This window comes from Physeter macrocephalus, chromosome 1, assembly GCF_002837175.3.
Source record: "Physeter macrocephalus isolate SW-GA chromosome 1, ASM283717v5, whole genome shotgun sequence".
Classification (NCBI taxonomy): domain Eukaryota; kingdom Metazoa; phylum Chordata; class Mammalia; order Artiodactyla; family Physeteridae; genus Physeter; species Physeter macrocephalus.
In genome coordinates, this window is record NC_041214.2 from 95,887,865 (window position 1) to 95,914,128 (window position 26,264).

The following is a 26,264-nucleotide window of genomic DNA, read 5'->3' on the forward strand; positions in this document are numbered from 1 at the left end:
CATGATTAGGCTGCATTGATGTATTTTCAGGAGGAAGACCACAGAGGTAAAGTGCCATTTTAAAGACGTCATATTGAGGGAACACACTATCAACATGACATCACTATTTATGTTGACCTTATTCACCTCGCTGAAGTAGTTTTTGTCAGGTTCCTCCACTGTAAAGTTACTCTTTCCCCCCCTTTCCATACTGTTCTTTTTGGAAGGAAGACACTATATACAGACCACACTTAGAGTGGAGAGATATGTTCCATTTCCTTGGGAGTGGAATATCTATATAAATTTTGGGGGGGAGGTTTGTCTTTTCTCCCCCATTTATTTATTCAATCATTTATTTATATTGGTATTTTATTTATACTCTTGCTCACACTACCCTTGGTTTGGCCATTGGGTGAACTTTCAGTTGGCTTCTTTCTCCTTCTGAAGTACACCAAAATTTGTTAGGGGTTTATTTATGTTTTTGAGGACTTCCTTACTTGTTGGTGCAACAATACACTGTAGTATCATCTTGTATATTACCTGCCCCAGTCCTAGAATCAGCCATTTCTCCAAGAAGCCCAGGTTCCTTTTGTTGGGGAATGGTATTAGAAACCAAGATCTGGGGCACAAGTTGTGTTCATTGCTCCTGGGGTGTTATTCCTTCTGGACTCTCTCAGCTGATCAAGGAAATGTATGTGGGTATACTAACACATTTATGTACACATACCCATAAATATTTCTATAAGTAATCATCTGTATCTATATTCATACCAATGTCTGCAACTTAATCAATTTCTACATAGTTTACTCCAGCTTCCTCCTCTTGCTTTACCTGTAAACTCCCCCTAAAGTTGGGAGTTTAATGAGAAATTTGTTAACCCAAGGAAAACATCCTTAGGAACAAGAGTACCGTGCTTATCAGCAGTGTTTTTTTTTTTCCCTTTAGTTGACAGATCCCAGTTATTTCCAGAGTTACTTAGGTCAGAACCTCTTTCTCCCAACCCCTTCAATGATCTTGTTATCTTGTTTCCTATATTTGCAATATAGTTACTTTTGTCAGTCTGCATTCCATGCTGGGATCCCCTGACCAGAAGTTTTTGCCTGTTTTATTACTTATAATAAAGCTTATTCTTTATGCTATAAAGGTCTAGGGATTTTGACACAGGTATAATGTCATATATTGACCATTATAATAACATGCAGAATAGTTTCACCTCTGGGGGCTGGGGAGAAAACTTTACTTGTTTACCCAGTGATCCCCTGGCTATTACTGACATTTTTACTGTCTCCATAGTTTGTCTTTTCCAGAATGTCATATAATTGGATTCATACAGTATAAAGCTTTTTCACACTGTCTTAATTCACTTAGCAATATGCATTCAGGGTTCATCCATGTTGTTCCATGAATTGATAGTTCTTTGTCTTGTATCATTGAACCTTATGTCACTGTATGTATATATAAGTTTATCCATGTACCTATTGAAGGTAATCTTGATTGCCTCCAGGTTTTGAGATTATGAATTAACTGCTAGAAACATCTGTGTTCAGAGTCTTGTGTGGACATAAGTTTTTGATTCAGCTGGAGAAATCCTTAGGAACGTGATTGCTGGGTCATATAGTAAGACTATGAAACTGGTGAAATAAACCTTAATAATATATTTAACCCATTATATCAAAAATATTTTCACTTCAACATATAATCTACATACAAATTGTATATATTTTACAGTATTTTTTTTTTTTTACAAAGTCTTTGAAATCCAGTATGTATTTTACACCCTCAACAATCTGGACTAGTCACACTACAGGTACTCAATAGCCACATGAGGCTAGTGGCCACTGTCTTGGGGTTAGCATAGCTATAGACCATAATTTGTTTTCTTAAAGCTTCTATAACATGTTAGAAGATAGAGATCTTTTAAAATTCTATTGGTAATAAATTTATAAAATTCATATTTTAATCTATAGCTCTCAAATTATTAAATTAAAAATTTGTGAATGTCCCTATGCATTTTGAGAAGTTAGTTTTCTTTAATTGACCCCACTCTCATGTTCTAATTTTTATTAATTTAATCTAGTCTTTTGATTCCAATATGTTATTATCTATTTTTCAGCCATATAAAATACATTAAAATATGAGTCTGGCTTTTACTTGTTTTTTTTTCATCCCACCCTATTCCTCTGTGGGCTAACAAAATTACCTCAATAATTCTTTAGTGTATCATAATGAGACAGTTATGCAAGGTTTTGAGAATCAGGTACTTACTATGAAATATTAACCCCTAACAATCATCCTATGATAACTCATTCTTGTTTCTTCTATTTTTGTTTTGTTCCAGTCCTCCAATTCTTGATTAGGAACATGCATTTGTACCCAATGAACACAATTATTTTCTTCTTATGACTGTTTCTCTAAGCATATTGTACTGTCATTATAAGATACTCAGCAAAATTTTTTGGTTATTTCATCACTGCCTATTGCTAGAAAACTCTTTAGTGTTAGATGTTTCTTCTAAATAAAATAGTTGCATTTCAAAAAATTTCATTTTGCTATCAGATAATTTGTACATAAATGTACAATGATTTAGGCCTATTACAAAATCATATTTCTTACACTTACAAGAATTGTTTTCTTCAAAAAACCATGCTACCCAGCATGCCATTTTCTTCCATTTGCAGCTTTGCTTTTATGTTAACAGAAAACCTTATTAATCCAATATTCGTTTATTTAGGATAGCAAGAGGACGGCTAGTCCCCAGATATCTAGATGCTCTGTTACTTTAATAAAAAAATTTTAGATAATCTCAAGCTAGTTAATTGCAATTCTGTATTTTTTTATTTCTCTGGTCCCCTGTGTTAAGAATTAATAAGATTTTTACTGCGTTATGTTAGCATTTTCCTGATACTAAAATTAAGCTTATAGAACTGTAGTTTCTAGGGTAAAATTCTTTTTTACATTTTAATATGATGTTAGTTCTCTGATTTTTATTGAATATTCTACTTGTTTTCCATGATGTCTCAAATTATTACCAATATCTATATACATAATTTTATGAGTTTATATCTGTCTTTTAAAATTAAATCTATTTTTATAATTTTACCAAAAGATAAATTAGGAAGTACTTTCTCAAGTTTTTTTTTTTTTCAAAAGTATTGTTCTCATTATAGAAACAGTCATTATAGATTTCCTATAGGCAGCACTCTTACCTTTTGCCAAAGTGCTGGAATAAGGGTTATCTGTGTGTGTTTGTCTCTTGAAAGGGGAGAGTATATATAAAAAGGGAGAGGGTAAAATATAAATGAGGGAATTGGAACTGAGCGGGAGGGAAGGAATCAAAAGCCCAGCAAAGGGAGTCTTACTTGAGCAATTAGGAGGTGCATGTCTTCCATAACTACATTTATACTTTAGATAATTAATCATCAGCAAGGAAGAACTGCCACTAGGGAAAATTAAGTTTTCCCATACTTATGGATAAGATGTTGAAAAACCCACAGGTATCTATCCCCTTTTTCCACCTTACTATGATCATGTGAGCAATTAAAATAGTATAAGAAATATAGCTGGGATTGGAAAATAGGAAAGAATGCTATTTGTGTGCTAGTCCTGAACTTGCATCCCACCACAGCTCACGATGTGTAAGGAAAATTAATGAAAAGCGAGCAATACATAGATACAGCCAGGATGCATTTCTGAAAATGTCAAGGATTTTAAAGACAGCACAAACATTAAGGGCAAAATATATTGCACATAGACAGATAAGCCAAATAAAAACAGATTACCTACAAATTAGAAAAATCAATTTGATCTCAAACTTCTCTCAAACACTAACCCCTCAAAATGAAAGACATTGATTTGTCCAGCTAATTTGTTCTCTTCTGAAGGACAAAGAGAGAATTGTTCAGATGAGAAAGCATGTGACAATAGAAAAATCATATACCTGACTGAAATTTTTCTTGAGATATTTCAATGTCCACAATTAAAAACCTCAACAAATAAAATTGTGAATAATCACTGACATCAGTTAAATATATAATTCATCCTACTTCCAATTCATTTGACTTTTTATTAATTTATTGCATGGGTATTTTGGAACAATCCATTAGTGCAAACAAAAAGCAGCAATCTCCTTCTCCATTATTCTAATCCCATTTCTCAGAGGCAACCACTTTCTTTTCTTGGGGCTGTTTCTTTTAGTATTTTAAACACATTTCTCTATATCACACTTATAATTTCATTTCTTATTGAGACATTATTGGCTTTCATTGTTAGAACTGAGAAATCAATTCTCTTTTTTCTTCTCCCATCTTTCTATTATAGTTGTATCATAATTTTTGTTAAATAAAATTTTAATTATTTGGTTAAATAAAAATTTTATATTATGATTATGAAAATATAATTCCTCAATGAGCCAAGTAGTACACTATAATTATTTTTTTCTTTGACATGCAACTGTTGTTTTCTTGGATGCAATAATTATTTTATTATTTAATATTTTTAGTTTTCTATAAAGATGTTATTTTCCCCTAAGTTTTGAATAGATCTGTCAAAAGCCTAAAACTAAAATTTCCAAATATACATACATAGTAGATATGCTGTTTCCTATTTTATTATTGTTATTATCATTACTATTATTTTAATCCTTGTGGCCTTCCTTCTTTTTCTTTCTTACCTTCTCCTGGAATTTGTACTGGTTTTTGTCTTGCTTCAAACTGTCATCCTGAGAGTTTTTGTGTTATTTGTGTTTTCAGATCCATGTCCTTCTCTATGCTTTGCCCTCTTGCTTTGCTAAAGTAAACCTCCTAGGAACTTCCAAACAGGCCTTGAGAGGTATCTTTTTGGAGTCTTACATATCTGAAATTGACATTATTCTATCCTCACATCTTAAGAATAATTCAATTGAATGGAAAATTTTATATTGAAAGTTATTTTTCCTTAGAATCTTGAAAATATTGCTCCATTTTTTTCTGGCATTAAGAGATACTGTTTATTTTCTGGCTCCTATTACCTTAAGATGTCTTTCTGTAATTTTAGAATGTCCTTTATCATTGTATTCTTAAATTCACAAATGATATGTCTTCATAAGGACTGATTAATAATCCATGTGCAGGTGCAGGAGAGAGGTTTGCTATTCTAACAGCTATGTATAAAGTTTTTTAAACAATCACTCTGTGTTAGACCCCATATTTCACAGTATCTATTGCCTCAGAGTGCTGAGTCCAGAGGAGGTTCTACAACACTAATGGGATCAGATATTACAAATACCGCCCCCCTGCCCCCCATTGTAGGCACTTAAGTAGTAATATGACTATTATTTTTCTTGTTTTGGGTTTCTCCCTCTCAAAAATACATTTATAACTCAAATTTATTTTTGCATTCTCTCTAATTTTCTTTGCCTTTGTGTGTTAATACTGGTTTAAGTCCTTGAGTTTATTAGTAGGAATTATATTGTGAGCAGAGAAAAATACATATTGTCCATCTACAATTATTCATTGAAAATAAAACTGATTTTTTGGTTACTAAATATGGTTACAGTATAGCATTCAAATACAAAACTTAACTAAAAAATCAAATAAATAATTACTAATTTAAGTATTAAATAATAGCAAATGGGGACTAAAATCACTGATTATAAAAAAGAAAGATGAGGGAGGAAAGAGAGAAGTGATAAATTTTTACTCATTTATTTATATTAATAGAGGAATTCAATAGATATGCTCTTATTTATAGCACTGATGTTTAAGGAAACACTAGTTCAAGTTTGTAAATTAAAAAGATTGACCAAACGTTACCTCAATAGATGCTGGAAAGTCACTTGATAAAATCCAAGCTGCATTACTGACAAAATACTTTTAGTAAATTAATAATGAGAGGATATGACTTCCTATTCTGACTGTGAAATAGTTTGTGCATACCTATGGTCCTTTCAATAACAATGATAATAGCTTGAAAAAATGTATATGAAGGCATTGGAAAGCTGCCAAAGTAACTAGGACGTGAAGGGACAAAGTTTTGATGAGGAGGAACCACTAATAAGAATTTTTCATATGCAATGTTCAGAAATCAATAAAAAACTAAGAATATAAAGAAATAAATAGAAAAACTGGTAATAGAAGGAGATTCACATGTGTACTGGACATGGGATTTGTCAGACATAAATTTTAAAATAATCATGATTAATACATACAAGAAAATAGATGACAACATTGAGAATTTTATCAGAGAATTATATTCTATGAATAAAGATGTCATAGGGAAATCTGGTACTGAAAAAAATCAATGGTTACTTCTGGAAATCAGTATTCATGTGCTTTTAGTTAGGTTCCCAAGAAACAGATTCTGAGATAAGAATTTGTGTGCAACTGATTTACTAGAAAATATTCCAAGAAAAAAAATGATATGAGAGTGACAGTGTGGGACCAGGGATGAAAAGAGGCCAAGCAAGGGTGAGATATTAAATAAAATCCATCAGGAGAGATCTAGAGAAAGTATAGATCATACCTAACTGTGTCCCAATCAGAAACAAGGGAACAGAGTGTTTATATATCTGTGCTTGTCAATTCTTGGTTAGGAGATACCTCAGGGGAATGAAAATCTCACATATGTTAACAAGGCTACCTAAAGAGGCTCGAGGGCAGCAATCAAATTAAGAGATAAATGTGTTGGATATATAAATATAAAGATGCTATTAAATGGGTTTATAAGCATTTAGACATGACGGAATAGAGGACTACTAGGTCAAAAAAATATATTCATATTGAAACTCAGATATGAATTAATAGATAATATAGAGAAAGCCAAACAGAACTTGATGAAAGTGACTAAAATATATGTAATTAGAGTTCCATATTGGAACCCTAACAGGAAACCTAGAAGAAGAGGGGGATATCAAAGGCTTGGGAATCCTTCTAGGGAAAAAGGGGTTTGAGCCACATATTAGGCACCTTAGCCTGGAGTCTGACACTGGGAGGATGTGTCCCTTTAGCTGGTTTGAAAACCAGTGGGGCTTACCAGAGGGCTCTAAGAAACTGAGACTCTACTCTTGAAGCACGCATGCACAGACTCACTTGCTCCCAGCCACAGAGCAGAGGCAGCAGATTGAAAGCCTCACGGTGCTCTGGCCAGCTTACCAGGCACCAGGCTCCTGCTTACCCTCTTACTGCACCAGGCTCCTGCTGCAGCCCCTTTTGCTCCAGTGCTGCTCCCCACTAAGGTAGAGGATGCGATTGCCAATGAGAGTGCACATGTTTAGAAGGAATAGAACTGGCTCAGGCTTGGCCCTGACTCTGACCAGGGCAGAGGATTGCCAGTACACATGTCCATGCGCACACTTGGGAGGGAGCAGAACTAGTTCCAGGGCAGAGACCACCACTGCAGGCATGCATATGTATGTGCAGAATTAGGAACGAGTGGAACCAGCTCAGTAGTGCAGCTCCATTCTCTTTAGCCCCAAGTCAGCCTCTAATCCAGATGCACATACCAGGAAAATAAGTGAAACCAGCACAGTTGTACAGCCCCAAACCCTCAAGCCCTGGCCATACCCTCAACAAAGGTAGAGACTGCCATCACACCTAGGAGATACCCTCAGGGCTCCTGCTCTAGCCCCTCAGACCCTACTACCAACCCTGCCCCTGATAGGGCAGTGACTGCCACTGAGCATAGGAGAAACCCCAGCTTACACCTAGCTCTGGCTCTAGCTTCTCTAAACCAGCCCTATCTTCCACCAAGGCAGCGGATGCCACTGCAACTTGGGGTAAGATGCGGCTCCTGCGCACTTCAGATCCAGCTCTCCTATCAAAGCCACTGGGCACATGCAGACTACGCAGGGATGCTCTCACACAAGAACATGCCTTCAAGATCAGGATGGGTAACATAAGGACAGAGAGTGTTAAACGAAACGAGAAGACAAAGGAATATGTTTCAAATGAAAGAACAAGCAAAAACCCTGAATAAAGCCCTAATGAAACAGAGATAAATAATTAACCTGATAAATAATTCAAAGCAATAGTAATAAGAATGCAAACTGGGGCTTCCCTGGTGGCACAGTGGTTGAGAGTCCGCCTGCCGATGTAGGAGACACGGGTTCGTGCCCCGGTCCGGGAAGATCCCACATGCCGCGGAGCGGCTGGGCCCATGAGCCATGGCGGCTGAGCCTGCGCGTCCGGAGCCTGTGCTCCGCAACGGGAGAGGCCACAACAGTGAGAGGCCTGCGTGCCGCAAAAAAAAAAAAAAAAAAAAAAAAAAGAATGCAAAATGAACTTGAAAAATAATAGACAAAAATGTGAAAATTTCAACAAATAACTGGAAAATATAAAAAAGAACTAGTCAGACCTTAAGAATACAATAACTGAAATGAAAACTACACCAGAAGGAATTAAAAACAGATTAGATGATACAGAAGAATGCATAAGAGATCTGGAAGATAGAATAGCTGAAATCACCCAATCAGAACAGCAAAAAGAAAAATTTTTTAAAATAAGGATAGTTTAAGGGACCTCTGGGACAACATAGACCATACTAACTAATTCACATTATAGGGGTCCCAGAAGGAGAAGAGAGAGAGAGAAAGAGGTAGAAAATGTATTTGATGAAATTATGGCTGAAAACTTCCCTAACCTGAGGAAGGAAACAGATATACATGTACAGGAAGCACAGGGAGTCCCAGACCAAGATGAACCCACACAGACCCACACCAAGATGTATAATTAAAATGGGAAGAGTTAAAGATAAAGAGAGAATTCTAAAGGCAAGAGAAAAAAAAGAGTCATATACAAGGGAATACATAAGGCTATCAGCTGATTTCTCTGCAGAACCTTTGTAGGCCAGAAGGGAATGCCATGATATATTTAAAGTGCTGGAAGGGAAAAAACTGCAAAGTAGGATACTCTACACAGTAAGGTTATCATTCAGAATTGAAGGAGAGAGAAAGAGTTTCTCAGATCAGTGAAAACTAAGAGTTCATTAATACTAAACCAACCTTACAAGACGTGTTAAAGGGTCTTCTTTAAGTGAAAAGGAAAGGCTACCGCAAGAAATAAGAAATAATCGGAAGGGAAAAATCCCACTGGTAAAGGCAAAAATATAGTAAAGGCAGTAGATTAACTACTTATATAAGCTAGCATGAAGGCTAAAAGACAAAAATTGTAAAAACAACTATAACTACAATAAACAGTTAAAAGATAGGCATGAAGATGTGAAATATGACATCAAAAACAAAAGACATGGGGGGAGGAGTAAAAATGTAGACCTTCTATAATGTTTGAACTAAATGATTATCAGTTTTTAAAAAGTTGATATAGTTATAGGTCAACATATACAAGCTCCATGGTAATCACAAACCAAAAACCTATAACAGATACACAAAAAATGGATAGAATAGAAGATAAAAATAACACTAAAGAAAATCATCAAACTATGAGGGATAGACTAAAAGAAGAAGAAAAGAATGAAGAAGAACTACAAAAGCAACCAAAAAGCAAGTAACAAAATGGCAGTGAGTACACACCTATTAATAATCACTTTACATGTCAATGGACTAAAGGGTCCAATCAAAAGACATAGGGTGGATGATTGGGGAAAAAAAAACAAGAACCATCTATATGCTACCTTTAAAAGGCTCACTTCAGAGCTAAAGACACACACAGACTGTAAGTGAGGGGATGGAAAAAGAAATTCCATGCAAATGGAAATGATAAGAAAGCTGGCATAACAATACTCATATCAAACAAAGCAGATTTAAAACAAAGTCTATAGTAAAAAGACAAAGAAGAACATTATATAATGATAAAGGGATCATACAAGAAGAGAATATAACACTCATTAACATATATGCACCTAGTATATGTGCACATAAATATATAACACACATGTTAATAGACATAAATGGAGATATTGACAGTAATAAAATATTAGTAGGGAACATTAACATCCATTTACATCAATGGACAAACCATCCAGAAAAAAAACTAATAAGGGTATAGTCATCTGAAATAACATATTAGACTACTTGGACTTAATAGATATCTACAGGACATTCCATCCAAAAGCAGCTGAATGCACCTTCCTTTCAAGTGCACCTGGAACATTCCCAGGCTTTATCACATGGTAGGCCACAGACAAGTCTCAAAAAATTTAAGAAGATAAAAATTATATCAATCATCTTTTCCATCCACAACAGTATGAAACTAGACATCAATTACAGGAAGAAAAATGGAAAAAATAAAACATGTGGAGACTAAACAACATACTACTAAAAAACCAACATACTACTACAAAAAACGAAGAAATCAGAGGAAATCAGAAAATATCTTGAGACAAATGCAAATAGAACCACAACTTTCCAAAATATATGGGATGTAGTAAAAATAGTTCTAAGATGTAAGTTTATAGCAATACAGGCCTTCCTCAAGAAACAAACAAAAAAATCTCCAATAAACAACTTAAACTACCATCTAAAGAAATTAGAAAAAGAAGAACAAAGTCCCAAAACAGCAGAAGGAAGAAAATAATAAAGATCAGAGTAGATATAAATAAAATAGAGACCCCCAAAATAGAAAAGATCAATGAAACCAAGAGCTGTTTTTTAAAAGATAAAATTTAATAAACCTGTAGCCAGGCTCATTAAGAAAAAAAGAGAGAGAGAATACCCAAATAAACAAAATAAGAAATGAAAGAAGATAAATTACAACCAGAAGTACAATCATAAGAGAATACTATAAACAGTTATATGCCAACAAATTGGACAAACTAGAAGAAATGTATAAATTCCTAGAAACATATAATCTTCTAAGACTGAATCATGAAGAAATAGATAATCTGAACAGACCAATTACTAATACTGAAATTGAATCAGTAATGAAAAAAACTAACAAACAAAAGTCCAGGACTGGATGGCTTCACAGGTGAACTCTACCAAACATATAAACAGGAGTTAATATCCATCCTTCTCAAACCATTCCAAATAATTAAAGGATTGAACTCCCAAACTCATTTCTGAGGCCACCATTATCCAGATACTGAAACCAGACAAAGAGATTACAAAAAAATGAAAATTACAGGCCAGTGTCCCTGATGAATATAGATACAGAAATTCTTAGCAAAATATTGGCAAGCCAAATTCAACAATACATAAAAAAGATTATACAGCATGATCAAGTGGGATTTATTCCAGGGATGCAAAAATGTAATACAAATCAATCAATGTAATACACTACTATAACAAAACAAAGGATAAAAACCACATGATCGTCTCAATAGATTTAGAAAAAGCATTTGACAAAATTCAACACCCATTTATAATAAAAACCTTCATCACAGTTGGTATAAAGGGAACGTATTTCAACATAATTAAGTCCATTTATGACAAACCCACAGCTAACATCATACTCAATGGTGAAAAGGTGAAAGCTTTTCCTCTAAATACAGGAACAAGACAAGGATGCCCACTCTCACCATTTCTATTTAACATGATATTGGAAGTCCTAGCCACAGCAATCAGACAAGAAAAAGGAATAAAAGGCATTAAGATTTGAAAGGAAGAAGTAAAACTGTCACTATTTGCAGATGACATGATACTATTTTTAGAAAACCCTAAGACCTCCACCACTATTTAATTATCTAGAAATGGTGTATAAAGAGCTATAAAGTAAACTCAAAACTTATAGAAGAAAGGAAATAATAAATATAAGATCAAATAAATACAAATATTAAATGATTGATGATAAATATAAAATGCAGAGACTCATCAAAATTATTTCTTTAATAAAATTGGTAAATTCTAGTAAGAATAATTAAAAATTTAAAAAGATGACACAAATTATCAGCTTCTGAAATGAAAAAGGGAACATTATTACAGGTGTTACAGATATAGAAAAAAGGGTATACTAGGAATAGCTTTAGCTAATATTTATTGATGAGGTTTGCAAATATCTAGAAAAAAATTAGTAAAATTGATATAAGAAGAAATAAATAATTGGATGTATCCTAAATCAATTTTTAAAAAGATTAGAATGGAAAAAATGTACACAGAAATTACCAAAGAATATATTATACAAACCATTAGATTTAATAATGAATGCAACATCAGTATTTACACAAGATAGAAAACAATTTTATTTCTACAAACAAGCAACAAAAAATTATTTAAAAATTATCCTTGAAAACAGTTTTAAAAACATAAGTATGTTGAAATAAATTTAATGAAATGTGTATAGATCTCTACAAAGGAATGTACAAAACATTGAGAGAAATGGATGAAGTTCCATAAAATATGTGGATATACCACATAAAATAATTAGAAGGTCCAGTATTTTAAGATGACAATTCTCCCCAAATTGTAGATTAAATGCAATTCTAATAAAAAAATAATCTGTGCAGATTTTTGGTTAAAATTGACAACGTGATTTTAAAATTTATGTGGTATTGTAGGTTGGATTCCTTGACAATCAGACTCTGAGATAGAAATTACCACGTGTAAGTCTTCTTTTCCTGTGGATGGGAAGGAAAGGAAGCATGATGGGGTACATGGAGAATTTAAACTATAATGCAGTGTCAATAGAGTGTTCAGCCAACCTTCTATGCAATTCTGAAACTGTTATCATATTTATACTGAGAGGGTAGTACCTTTATTGTTGACTCTCCTACTTGTCTGCTGAACCGTTAGCATGAGAAACATAAGTAGCCCATGAAGTAGCTGTAGCTTATGGTTCAAAGGATTCTTGCTGTTTCTCCCTGGTGGATGGTTTCTTCCTTTGGGAATGGGGGCCTCTAAACCTGCAGAGCCCAGAGTTGTGGAAATGGTAAGCAAAAATCCCTTAAGTAGTTATCTGGAAGTGAAGAAAAGCAAAGCACTCCAGTTTCCATCCACTGGTTTCCAGGCCAATGTGTTCTGCCTTTTGGGCACATAGCCTTGTAAAAAGGTCATTAATTTAGATTGTATACTATGTCCTTTAGTATGGTACCTCATCTTCACAAAGTATTGCCTTGGAGCTGGTTCTTCAGCTCTATGTTCAATATTGCTCCATTGCTCTATGAATCTCCTGGTGTATGAAACAGAGAATGAATGGGTCATGTGTCCTTTCCAACACCTTCTTGCTGTAAAGTGGCTCTCTTAATTGCCATGATGTAAGTGGGATCCAATGGCATCCCTTCAAGAATGGTGCTGAATGAGACCCAGCTGTTAGGAAAGGTAAACCCATGCTAGAATATGTGTTTATTCTTATTGAACAGAATTGTTTCCCCTTCCAAGACTGAAGGAGCTCTGTGAAGTCAACTTGCCACCAAATCTTCATACAGTATGGTTATGTTGTTGTATTAGCATTGATCTCTGTTGCTGTCAGGCTGGACATTGAGCAGTGGCAGTAACTGTATCAGCCTTAATATGCGGGAGTCCAGCAATCAGGTCCATTTATAGCTTCTATCCATAAGTCACCTGTCTATGATGTTCATGTGTCCATTGTGCCCACACTATGACAGAGGCTGGCTGAGATCCACTTGTCAAATCATTTTGTCTACCTATTTATTTAGTGACTTTTCTATGGAGAATACTCTCTATTGAGAGTTAACATGCTCATTTTGTATGCAAAACATGTATCCAAATATATGTATACTTTGTGCTCACTCACATATGTTTCCACATACCAATGATCATGAGTCCATTTATATCCTTAACACACAGGTGATTACCTAAAGGTCTGCCTTATGGGAGGCTTTCCCCTTCCATGTCTTTCAAAGCTACTCCTAAGTGGGAGTGTGGTACAGCTGCTATCCATTTTTGGATTGCACCCACATACCAAAGCCAACTCATCCATATTGACAAATGTGTGAACTGAGAGAGAAGTGCTAATCCAATAGTGGTGTTTGACATGGGGATCTAGGCAACCTACAGCTTGCGTGTGTTTTCTAATCCTGTTCATGCTCATTCACAGTTGGACCACTTCTATTTTGTAATGGACCTATGCAACTTATGACTTCGTGGGTCTGGCAGAACCTGACTCATGATGAGCAGGTTTGTTGCTACATGGTTGTATGTTCCAACTCTACCACGGCCCAGTAGCACACCATGAACTATCTTTTCAAAAGTGTGTATTTCTCCACTTCAAATGGCATAGCCTTGTTTTAGAACATTTAAAGTTTACCTTATGGTTTTCCTGTTGAAGCTGACACAAATTCCACAAGGCGTCTTTCTCCACTAAGAGTTCAAAGACAGTCCCCAAGAATACCAGTGGCGAGCATATTAGTTTTCTATTGCTGTGTGAGAAGTTACCACAAATTTAGCAGGTAGTGGCCAAGCAACACAAATTTATCATTTCAGTCTCGGTAGGTAAGAAGTTTGGGTTCAAAATAGCTGGATTCTGTTCTGGATCTCACAAGGTTGAAATCAAGGTGTAGGCCAGGGCTGCGGTCTCATCTGGAGCTCAGGATTCTCTTTCAACATCATTCAGGTTATTGGCAGAAATCAGTTCTTTAGAGTTGTAGGACTGATATATATGCTAATCAGAGAAGATAATCAAGAAATTGCTGGTATACTGGTTCTTAAGCTCCAAGAGTCAGAGCTGACATCACAGCCTGAACCTACTGCAGAGCCCTTTCTGCTCTGGACCTCTCTCACAATGACAGATTTTCATGTCACTCTCCGCATATTGGATATTGGATTTATGCAATATTTTCAGGGGTAGAATACGCTGCCTCAAGAACACAAAATGTCCTGTACTGGTCATTCTCCTTTCTTTGTGGTAGGAATTACAAGATACAATAATTTGTTATTCACTTTGAAGAGAATGGCCCAGTATGCCCTATACCACTGCACACCAGAAACATTTTCTGATGTGGTTGGTGGGTTCCTGATTCTTTGTAGGGTTATCTCCTATTCTCTGGAATTCATGAGTTTTAGGAATTTATGTCTATAATGCACCAGCAATTTCTTGATTGTCCTCTCTGATTAGCACGTTATCATCAATATTAGAAACCATTGTGGTGTTCTGAATGATGTCTAGCCTGTCCAGATCTCTTTTGACATGTATATTCTTGTCTATTCCAAGTGAAATTAACTGTTTCTGATTCTCAATTTTGAAAACAGAGATATAAAATAATGTATTTACCAGATCAGTGGCTGCATACTAGTCACCTGAGGCCATGTTAATCTTCTGTAGCAAAGATACCATAGTGGATACAGCAGCTGCACATTGAGCTACTTTGTTGAACTTGTGGTATTTTACTATCATTTTCTCCGATTCATCTAGTTTTTACAGGAGTCAAATTAATAAATTATGTATATTAGAGAAGCACCACCCCTTTATTCTAGGTTTTAAACATTAATTTCTGCCATTTCCCTCCTACCCCCAGGGTGGTGATATTGTTTATTTAAGTAAATAGTCATAGGCCCCTTTGGGGAAAGAATGGGGGAATGATTGCACATATTTTGCTGGATGAAAAATACCATATATTCTTCTTCCTTGGCACCTGGCTTTTCTTTCACTCAGTGGATTAGGGTCTGAAAACTGGCTTACGTTCATAAACTAGGCAAAGAATCCAAAAATGTTGTTTAGGTGATTGCCCTCAGCCTCCTTTGATTTCTTTGATTATATGGAATGAGTAGTTCCCTTATTGGCTACTCATCTGTTTTGCTTATAGAAATGCTGTATTCTATTAAAAATCTCCATAACTTTCTGTGGGTCATAACCCTTGGCTGCACCTTTAACCTCATGAATGACACCTGGATTCTGATGGTTAAGCCCCACTACCTGACCTCTATTGTTTTGGGGTCCTATAATCACTCTTGGCATTAGATCTGTAACTGTAACCCCAATCGTCAGTTACAGCTTGCAGAGGAGAACCAATACTGAAAATGTTAGTGATGTTGGTGCCCTCTTTACCAGCACAATCTTTATTGCTTTGGTAAATGGTATAATCTTTGGGCACTAGTATAGAATAAAGACTTCTGGTGGATTTCCTGGCCTTAAATAGTATATCCACTTTAACAAGTCCACTTCTCTAAGTCTTTTAATTCCCTTTACTACCCTCTGCACTGGAATTTCTGCATTTCCACCTCAGTTCAGGCTGACCATCACCTTTCTCAAGCTTTTAGCAGCCATCCTAGCAGCATGTTTGCCCTGTCTTCTGGAATCCTTGCTACTGTGCCCCATTCCCTGAGAGAGTACTCTCAACACGATTGGCTTTTCATTATCAAACCTTATACTCCACAGCCTTTGATCAAGATCCCTCAGAATTCAGTCTCATACATACTCTCCCAGCCTTTGCCAATACATGCAGCTAAGGATCCTGCAGATCCTTTAGCACAGATTTCTTCCTACCATATCAGACCTAGCCCATCTCTGGTCAAGTTATATCAGGACTTAACTCAGGTTTTTGGTCTAGAGGCCAGGAGAAGAGTTGGGGAAGATCCTGAAGTGGGCTTATGCTGTATGTTTGGGGAGAGGCTTTGCACCATTTTTAAGCAAAAAGGAAGTACTAGTCCTTAAGTGAGATGAGTGAAAAACTTCTGTAGGCTCAGGGGGTTCAAGGAATCAAGGAAGTCAAGATTTTTGTGTGATTCAAGTCAGGTGTCCCATGTGTCTCAGACCTGAAATTCCCAAACCAGAGTCCTGACCTTGAAATAGCAGACTTGCTTAGGCTGTGTGTTTAACCTCTGGGGGCTCTGCTACTCTTATGATTAAGTTCTGGGTACATTCTCTTCTTTCTCTGCTGTTCTGTTTTTTAAACTACCAAGGAGACCCTTAGATTTTAGTTGTGATTAATCACTCTCAGCTTTTCATTGTCTTCAGTTGAGGTTAGCAAGATTCACTCATTTTTGATGTCCTTATAGTTATTGTATCCAACATATTTCTTAAGTTCTTGATATTTTATACCACTAATCCATTCACCTTCACCAGTATACCATCCCAGTTCACCACAGGTAAAGGTTTTAACAATTGCACTGCTACCTTGTAGTGGGGCTATCAGTACTCCACCTTAAGAAGTTATTAGTTTCTCATTACCAGCAGGGTGATGGGTGATCCAGTCTACTTTCTTGGACTACTCCTGGCACCAGTCGTCACAAATGGAGTTTCCAAGGAAACACATTCTGAGATGGAGATAAGCAGCAGGAGTTTCCTTAGGAGTGTTTTGGAGAGTAATACTGGAGGAAGGGAGGACCTGGAAGCAGAATTAGATAAAAGGAGAAGTTGAACTGAAATGTATTCTCAGAAGAGAACTCTTTTTTTTTTTTTTAATTTTTATTGGAGTATGGTTGCTTTACAATGTTGTGCTAGCCCCCACTGCACAAAAAAATGAATCAGCTCGGTGCTTTGTGTCCACCTAGAGGGGTGGGATAGGGAGGGTGGGAGGGAGGGAGACACAAGAGGGAAGAGATATGGGAACATATATATATGTATAACTGATTCACTTTGTTGTAAAGCAGAAACTAACACACCATTGTAAAACAGTTATACTCCAATAAAGATGTTAAAAAAAAAAGAATCAGCCATACACATACAGATATCCCCTGCCTTTTGGACTTCCCTCCCATTTAGGTTACCACAGTGCATTAGGTAGAGTTCCCTGTGCTATACAGTATATTCCCATCAGTTGTCTATTTTATACATAGCATCAATAATGTATATGTGTCAATCCCAGTCTCCCAATTCTTCCCACCCCACCACTTTCCTCCTTGGTATCCATACGTTTGTTCTCTATGTCTGTGTCTCTTTCTACTTTGAAAATAAGATCATCTATATCATTTTTCTAGATTCCACATATATGCGTTATTATATGATATTTGCTTTTCTCTTTCTGACTTACCTCACTCTGTATGACAGTCTCTAGGTCCATCCACCTCTCTACAAATGACCCAATTTCATCCCTTTTTATGGCTGAGTAATATTCCATTGTATATATGTACCACATATTCTTTATCCATTCCTCTGTCTATATGGACATTTGGGTTGCTTCCATTTCCTGGCAATTGTAAATAGTGCTGCTATGAACATGAGGGTGCATGTGTTTTTTTGAATTATGGTTTTCTCTGGGTTTATGCCCAGTAGTGGGATTCAACAATTCCACTGGTCATATGGTAGTTTTATTTTCAGTTTTTAAAGGAACCTCCATACTGTTTCCCATAGTGGCTGTATCAATTGACATTCCCACCAACAGTGTATGAGGGTCCTCTTTTCTCCACACCCTCTCCAGCATTTATTGTTTGTAGATTTTTTAATGATGGCCATTCTGACAGGTGTGAGGTGGTATCTCATTGTAGTTTTGATTTGCATTTCTCTAATAATTACTGATGCTAATTAAAAGAATAATTAGTGATACTAATTAAAAGATTAGCATCTTTTCATGTGTTTGTTGGCCATCTGTATGTCTTCTCTGGAGAGATGTCTGTTTAGATCTTCTGCCCATTTTAGGATTGGGTTGTTTGTTTTTTTGATATTTAGCTGCATGAGGTGCTTGCATATTTTGGAGATTAATCCTTTGTCAGTTGCTTCGTTTGCAAAATTTTCTCCCATTCTGAGGGTTGTCTTTTCATCTTGTTTACAGTTTCCTTTGTGCAAAAGCTTTTAAGTTTCATTAGGTCCCATTGGTTTATTTTTGTTTTTGTTTCCATTTCTCTAGGAGGTGGGTCAAATAGGATCTTGCTGTGATTTATGTCAGAGTGCTCTGCTTATGTTTTCCTCTAAGAGTTTTATAGTGTCTGGCCTTACATTCAGGTCTTTAATCCATTTGAGTTTTTTTTGTTTATGGTGTTAGGAAGTGTTCTAATTTCATTCTTTTACATGTAGCTGTCCAGTTTTCCCACCACCACTTATTGAAGAGATTGTCTTTTCTCCATTGTATATTTTTGCCTCCTTTGTCATAGATTAGTTGACCATAGGTGCATGGGTTTATCTCTGGGGTTTCTATCCTGTTCCATTGATTTATATTTCTGTTTTTGCACCAGTATCATACTCTCTTGATTACTGTAGCTTCGTAGTATAGTCTGAAGTCAGGGAGCCTGATTCCTCCAGCTCTGTTTTCTTTTCTCAAGGTTGCTTTGGCTATTCAGGGTCTTTTGTGTTTCCATACAAATTGTAAAATTTTTTGTTCTAGTTCTGTGAAAAATGCCATTGGTAATTTGATAGGGATTGCATTGAATGTATAGTTTGCTTTGGGTAATATAGTCATTTTCATGATATTGATTCTTCCAATCTAGGAACATGGTATATCTCCCCACGTGTTTGTGTTGTCTTTGATTTCTTTCAAGAGTGTCTTATAGTTTTCTGCGTACAGGTCTTTTGCCTCCTTAGGTAGGTTTATTCCTAGGTATTTTATTCTTTTTGTTGCAATGGTAAATGGGATTGTTTTCTTAATTTCTCTTTCTGCCCTTTCATTTTTAGTATATAGGAATGCAAGAGATTTCTGTGTATTAATTTTGTATCCTGCAATTTTACTAAATTCATTGCTTAGCTCTAGTAATTTTCTGGTGGCATCTTTACGATTTTCTATGTGTAGTATCATGTCATTTGCAAACAGTGACAGTTTTACTTCTTTTCCAATTTGGACTCCTTTTATTTCTTTTTCTTTGATTGCTATGGCTAAGACTTCCAAAACTATGTTGAATAAGAGTGGTGAGAGTGGACACCCTTGTCTTTTTCCTGATCTTAGAGGAAATACTTTCAGTTTTTCACCATTGAGAATAATGTTTGCTGTGGGTTTGTCATATGTGGCCTTTATTATGTTGAGGTAAGTTCCCTCTATGCCCACTTTCTGGAGAGTTTTTATCATAAATGGGGTTGAATTCTGTCAAAAGCTTTTTGTGCATCGATTGAGATGGTCATATGGTTTTTATTCTTTAATTGATTAATATGGTGTATCACATTGATTGATTTGCATATATTGAAGAATCCTTGCATCCCTGGAATAAATCCCACTTGTTCATGATGTATGATCCTTTTAATGTGTTGTTGGATTCTGTTTGCTAGTATTTTGTTGAGGATTTTTGCATCTATGTTGGATTCAGTTTGCTAGTATTTACTGAGGAGTTTTGCATCTATGTTCATCAGTGATATTGGCCTGTAGTTTTCTTTCTTTGTGACATCTTTGTCTGGTTTTGGTATCAGGGTGGTGGTAGCCTTATAGAATGAGTTTGGAAGTGTTCCACCCTCTGCGATTTTTTGGAAGAGTTTGAGAAGGATAGGTGTTAGCTCTTCTCTAAATGTTTGATAAAATTCACCTGTGAAGCGATCTGGTCCTAGAGTTTTGTGTTTTGGAAGATTTTTAATTACAGTTTAAATTTCCCTTACTTGTGATTGGTCTGTTCATATTTTCTGTTTCTTCCTGGTTCAGTCTTGGATTCAGTTTGCTAGTATTTACTGAGGAGTTTTGCATCTATGTTCATCAGTGATATTGGCCTGTAGTTTTCTTTCTTTGTGACATCTTTGTCTGGTTTTGGTATCAGGGTGGTGGTAGCCTTATAGAATGAGTTTGGAAGTGTTCCACCCTCTGCGATTTTTTGGAAGAGTTTGAGAAGGATAGGTGTTAGCTCTTCTCTAAATGTTTGATAAAATTCACCTGTGAAGCTATCTGGTCCTAGAGTTTTGTGTTTTGGAAGATTTTTAATTACAGTTTAAATTTCCCTTACTTGTGATTGGTCTGTTCATATTTTCTGTTTCTTCCTGGTTCAGTCTTAGAAGGTTGTACTTTTCTAAGAATTTGTCCGTTTCCTCCAGGTTGCCCATTTTATTGGCATATAGTTGCTTATAGTACTCTCTTATTATCCTTTGTGTTTCTATGGTGTCAGTTGTAACTTCTCCTTTTTCATTTTTAATTTTACTGATTTGTGTCCTCTCCCTTTTTTTCTTGATGAGTGGCTAAAGGTTTATCAATTTTGTTTATCTTCTCAAAGAACCAGCTTTTAGTTTTATTGATCTTTGCTATTGTTTTCTTCATTTCTATTTCATTTATTTATGTTCTGCTCTTTATTATTTCTTTTCTTCTACTATCTTTGGGTTTTGTTTGTTGTTCTTTCTGTAGTTGCTTTAGGTGTAAGGTTAGGTTGTTTATTTGAGATTTTTCTTGTTTTCTTGAGGTAGGATTGTATTGCTATAAACTTCCCTCTTAGAACTGCTTTTGCTTCATCCCATAGGTTTTGGGTCATCGTGTTTTTGATGTTATTTGTTTCTAGACATTTTTTGATTACCTCTTTAATTTCTTCGGTTATCTCTTGGTTATTTAGTTAGTGTATTGTTTAGCCTCCATGTGTTCGTATTTTTTACAGTTTTCCCCCCCTGTAATTGATTTCTAATCTCACAGCTTGTGGTTGGAAAAGATGTCTGATACAATTTCAGTTTTCTAAAATTTACGGAGGCTTGATTTGTGACCCAAGATGTGATCTATCCTGGAGAATATTCCTTAAACACTTGAGAGGAAAGTGTATTCTCAGCAGAGAACTCTTGAGGATGAGTTCTCAATGAGAATCTTTGAAGCTGAGATGACCCTTCACTTTGTCCTGAGTTTGAGAAAAGGAGCCAGACATTTATACCCAACAATGTTTAGTCCATAGATATAGGCTACCCTTAGGAAAGGGGCATGACCTTGGGTGAGGTGCCTCACTTCAGTTAAGGCAACCCCCAAAGAGGAGTGAACACTGAGTCCTTCCTCCAGGAAAGACCTTTCCTCCACTGAAAAGGGAACTAAGCAGGACTTCACAGTATTCACCAGGTATAGAAATGAAAAAGGACAAGAATATTCAAGACAATAATCAAAAATAAAAACTAAACTGAAGGATGTATACATGCAGATATCAAGACCTATTTTAAAGCTATAGTAATTAATTATAGTACTGGTGTAATAATAGATAAATAGATCATTGAAACAGAATGAAGAAACTAGAAGTCAGCCCACACATATATGAATGCTTGACTTATGATGATAAAGTTGGCATTATAATGAGTTTGTGAAAGCGCATCTTTTCAGAAATGGTGTTGAGCCAATTAGATATCCATATGGAAAAAATGAATCTTGACATCCAAATTCAGACCATACAAAACACTCAATTCCAGATGGAATGTGAAAGAACTGAATATAGAGGCTAAAAATTAAAGTGTTTAGAAGAAACATCACAGGAGGACATGGAGGATATCTTCATACAACTGAGTGAGGCATAAAGCACTAATCAAAAAAATCAATTTGATTAATTGTACTACAAAAATTAAGATACTTTGTTCATCAAAACATATCAAAAACCATAAGAGATTATAAGACAAACTACAGAATGGAAGATATTTGCTACAAATATATATTTAAGTCATATCCAAAAATATGTGAAGAACCTGGGTGAATCTATAAGAAAAAATTTGAAACTGGTTCAGAAAATGGAAAAACATCTTAAATAACACTTCACAAAAGGTGATATCCAAATGGCAAATTAATATAGGGAAAGATGTTCAACTTCATTTCTCATCTGGGTGTTACAAATTAAAATTTACAGTGATGTATTTTAACACACTTACCTGAATGGCTAGAATTAAAAAGAAAATTAATAAAATAAGTGAAGTTAAGGAGATAGAATAGCTGGTACACTCACATTGCTTGTGAGTGTTAATTGACACAACCTCTTTGGAGAGCTCTTTGATAATATCTCCTAAAGCTGAACATATATATACTCGGTAGCCCGGTAATGAAATTCCTATGAATATTTAAAACAGAAATATGTATGTTCACCAAAATATATATACAGCAACTTCATTACAGCAATATTGGTAGTAGACCTAAACAGGAAACAACCTAAATGGCCATAAAAATAATAGAATGAATAAATTAAGCTGAGGTACATTCATACAATAGATAGTGATAATTAGCAACAATAAAGACACAAAAGAATATGTATTATGAGGAAACAAGTTGTGCATGTGTATCTATTACAAAATCAGGGAAATTAGTATACGGTATTATATATTAGAATATTTGTTTATTTTGTGTGGGAGTATTGTAACTCTATGCGGGCACAAAGATACATCTAGAGGATTGGAAATATTCTCTACCTTGTTCTGGTGCTGGTTACACAGATGTCATATTTCATTGAGCTATACATGTACAATTTCATGTATTGTGTTTTATTTTTGTTATACTTTAGTTAAAGTATTATTTACAAAAAAAAAGAAAAACAATTAGGAGGGATACCCCCTTAACACGAAACAACTGTCTTTAATATCGAAATGATATTGTGCTAGTGGTGGTCCCAATAATGTCAGGAATCAATAAAAATACCTTCTTTCATTACTAGTATTTAATACTTTTCTGGAAGTCTTATATGCACAATAAGTTAAGAAAAATGAATTAGGGATATAACTAATATGAGGTAGTATCAAAATTATCACTCTAATGTAAGTGACATATTTGGCAATCTGAGAAAATAAGAGAATTTACTATAATTGTTACATTTAATGATAGAGGTGGAGAGGTTGGCTTGTTTAAAAAATATATGTATGTATATACCATTGCTGTTTAGTTGCATTAACCTCTTAGAAAATAAATTTTATTTATGAATGTATATAGCAAAACAGAAACAGACTCACAGATATAGAAAACAAACTAGTGGCTACCAGTGGAAAGGGGGTAAGACAGAGAGGCACCTTAGGGGTATAGGATTACGAGATACAAACTATTGTGTATAAAATAGATAATCAACAAGGATATATTGTATAGCACAGGGAATTATAGCCATTGTCTTGTAATAACTTTTAATGGAGTATAAACTGTAAAATTACTGAATTGCTATGCTGTACACCTGAAACTAATATAATATTATAAATCAACTATACTTCAATAAAAAAACTCAATAGTGAAATTTTAAAAGTATTAATATATGAATATTATAATATGAGATCTAGCTTATGCTTGTTATTATTAATAGTGTTCCTTTTCACTATTAAGGTCTACTAGTTTGAGTAACAAATTATATTGTCATCCTGCTAATCAGCAACAGTAAATATAAAATATGTACTAATAAACCTAATAAGAAATGTAAGATAAGTGCAAAAAAAACTACTAAATATAATGACTATATGGAGGCAAATACCAAGACTCAATACTAAAAATATTAATTCTTCATATAGCACAATTTGTAATATGATATAATTCCAGTCAAAATATCAATGGATGTTTTTGAACAGTTTTAAAGGTGTTTCTAAAGGTCAACTTGAAAAATTAATGATTAAAACATCACACAAATTCTGAAAATAAAAGAATAATGAGAAGTGGTTTGTACTGGTTAATATTGAAATGGTATTAGAATGCCAAAGTCATTAAGATAGTTTGGTATGGTATAAGAACTGACTGATTAATGGTACCAAGAGAAAGCATAAAGAGATCCAACCACATTTATATACAGAATGTGACACAGTTCACATTAAGAAACTTACTTACAGAAAGTAAGATGTATTTGGGGAAATGGTACATTCTAGATGATTAAGTAGTTAAAACAAAAAAGGGGATTAACCTTAAAACGACTAGAAGAAAATAAAGGTGAGGGATTTAGGGAAAATATTGTATACATGAAAGAAAGACAGTAAATTCTAGGGTCATATTGATATTTTGCATAAAAGCAATTACAACTGATATGTACTATAAAGTTATTATTATTATTAAAATGAAAATTTAAAAATGAGAGCGTGTATACAATGTTTAGTGATATTACCATATAAAAGATTTTAACATTTAGTAACAAAATAGTTGAACACACTAATAAAAATAGCCAAAATATATTGCTATGGACTAAATGTTTGTATCTTCCCCAAATTCATATTTTGAAACCCTAATCTCCAATGTGATGATATTTGGAGATGAGGCCTTTGGGAGGTAACTAGGTCATGGGAGTGGAGCCCTCATGAAGGGCTTAGAGGTCTTATAAGAAGACACAAGAGAGCTTACTTCCTCTCTCTGCCAAGTAAGGATAGAGTAAGAAGGCAACCATCTGCAAACCAGAAAGAGCCTTCAACAATGACCCCACCATGCTGACAACCTGATCTCAGACTTCCTAGCCTTGAGAACTGTGAGAAACAAATTTCTGTTTTTTAAGCCACCCAGTCTATGGTACTTGTTATAAAACTAAGACATACATGAGCAGATGATTAATATTGACATTAATTATTAGTCATTAATAATGACAAAACACCTTGTTAAATAGCTCTTTACAAAATCAAAGAGATATATATTAAGAAAATGAGAGCCTCTAGTCAATCCATCCTCTTTAACCCTTAATGGCTTAATCCATGAATCTATGTAGTTGCTCTAGGACTTTTTAGTTTGGGGAATGGATTTTTAAAAATTTTTAGCAGGTAAATTCCTCCATTTGCTTTCATATTTTATAATTACCAATAGGGGGTAGATTTTGTGTTTTCATTGACTAAAGAAGAGTGACAAACAACCAATGATATTTAGTTGTTTTTTTTTTTTAATATCTCTACCTTTATTTCCCAAAGATGCCTTAAACTTTTTAAATTTTATTTTACTTTTTGGCTGTGCTGTTCAGCATGCAGGATCTTCCCCGACCAGAGATTGAACCCAGGCCCCCTGCAGTGGAAGCACAGTCTTAACCACTGGACCACCAGGGAAGTCCTGATATTTAGTATTTATAGAGTATTTTTATCCTTACAAAAGTACCTTAATAGCTATAATTTCATTTTATTCTCATATTCATTTTATTGTAAACCTATTTACAGATCCATACTTCTTTTCCTACTACACGATAAAACTAAACTGAAATAGAATATTATGACTTCCTCTTTATTTGTAGTTTAGTTTTTAAATGCTATATTTAAAAAGATATATAGATATATTGATATTAGGAAGTCATAGGTGCAGGCAAAAATACTTATGCTTAATGGTAAGTAGAAAAATTTGCCAGAATATATGAACAGTCATGAACTTCATACCTTTAACAATATTGAATTGGAATGTATTAAGCAAAAAAGCAAAGAATTTCAAGAAGAGGTTGAAATATTTTTTATCATAGTGTAAACTTTTTTTTTTTTTTTTTTTTTTTTTTTTTGCGGTACGCGGGCCTCTTACTGTTGTGGCCTCTCCCGTTGCAGAGCACAGGCTCCGGACGCGCAGACTCAGTGGCCATGGCTCATGGGCCTAGCCGCTCCGCGGCGTGTGGGATCTTCCTGGACCGGGGCACAAACCTGTGTCCACTCATCGGCAGGCGGACTCTCAACCACTGCGCCACCAGGGAAGCCCCATAGTGTAAACTTTTAAAAAACATCTTAGAATCTGATGAATCATGCAAAGAGAAAATTAGTGAAGATGCAAA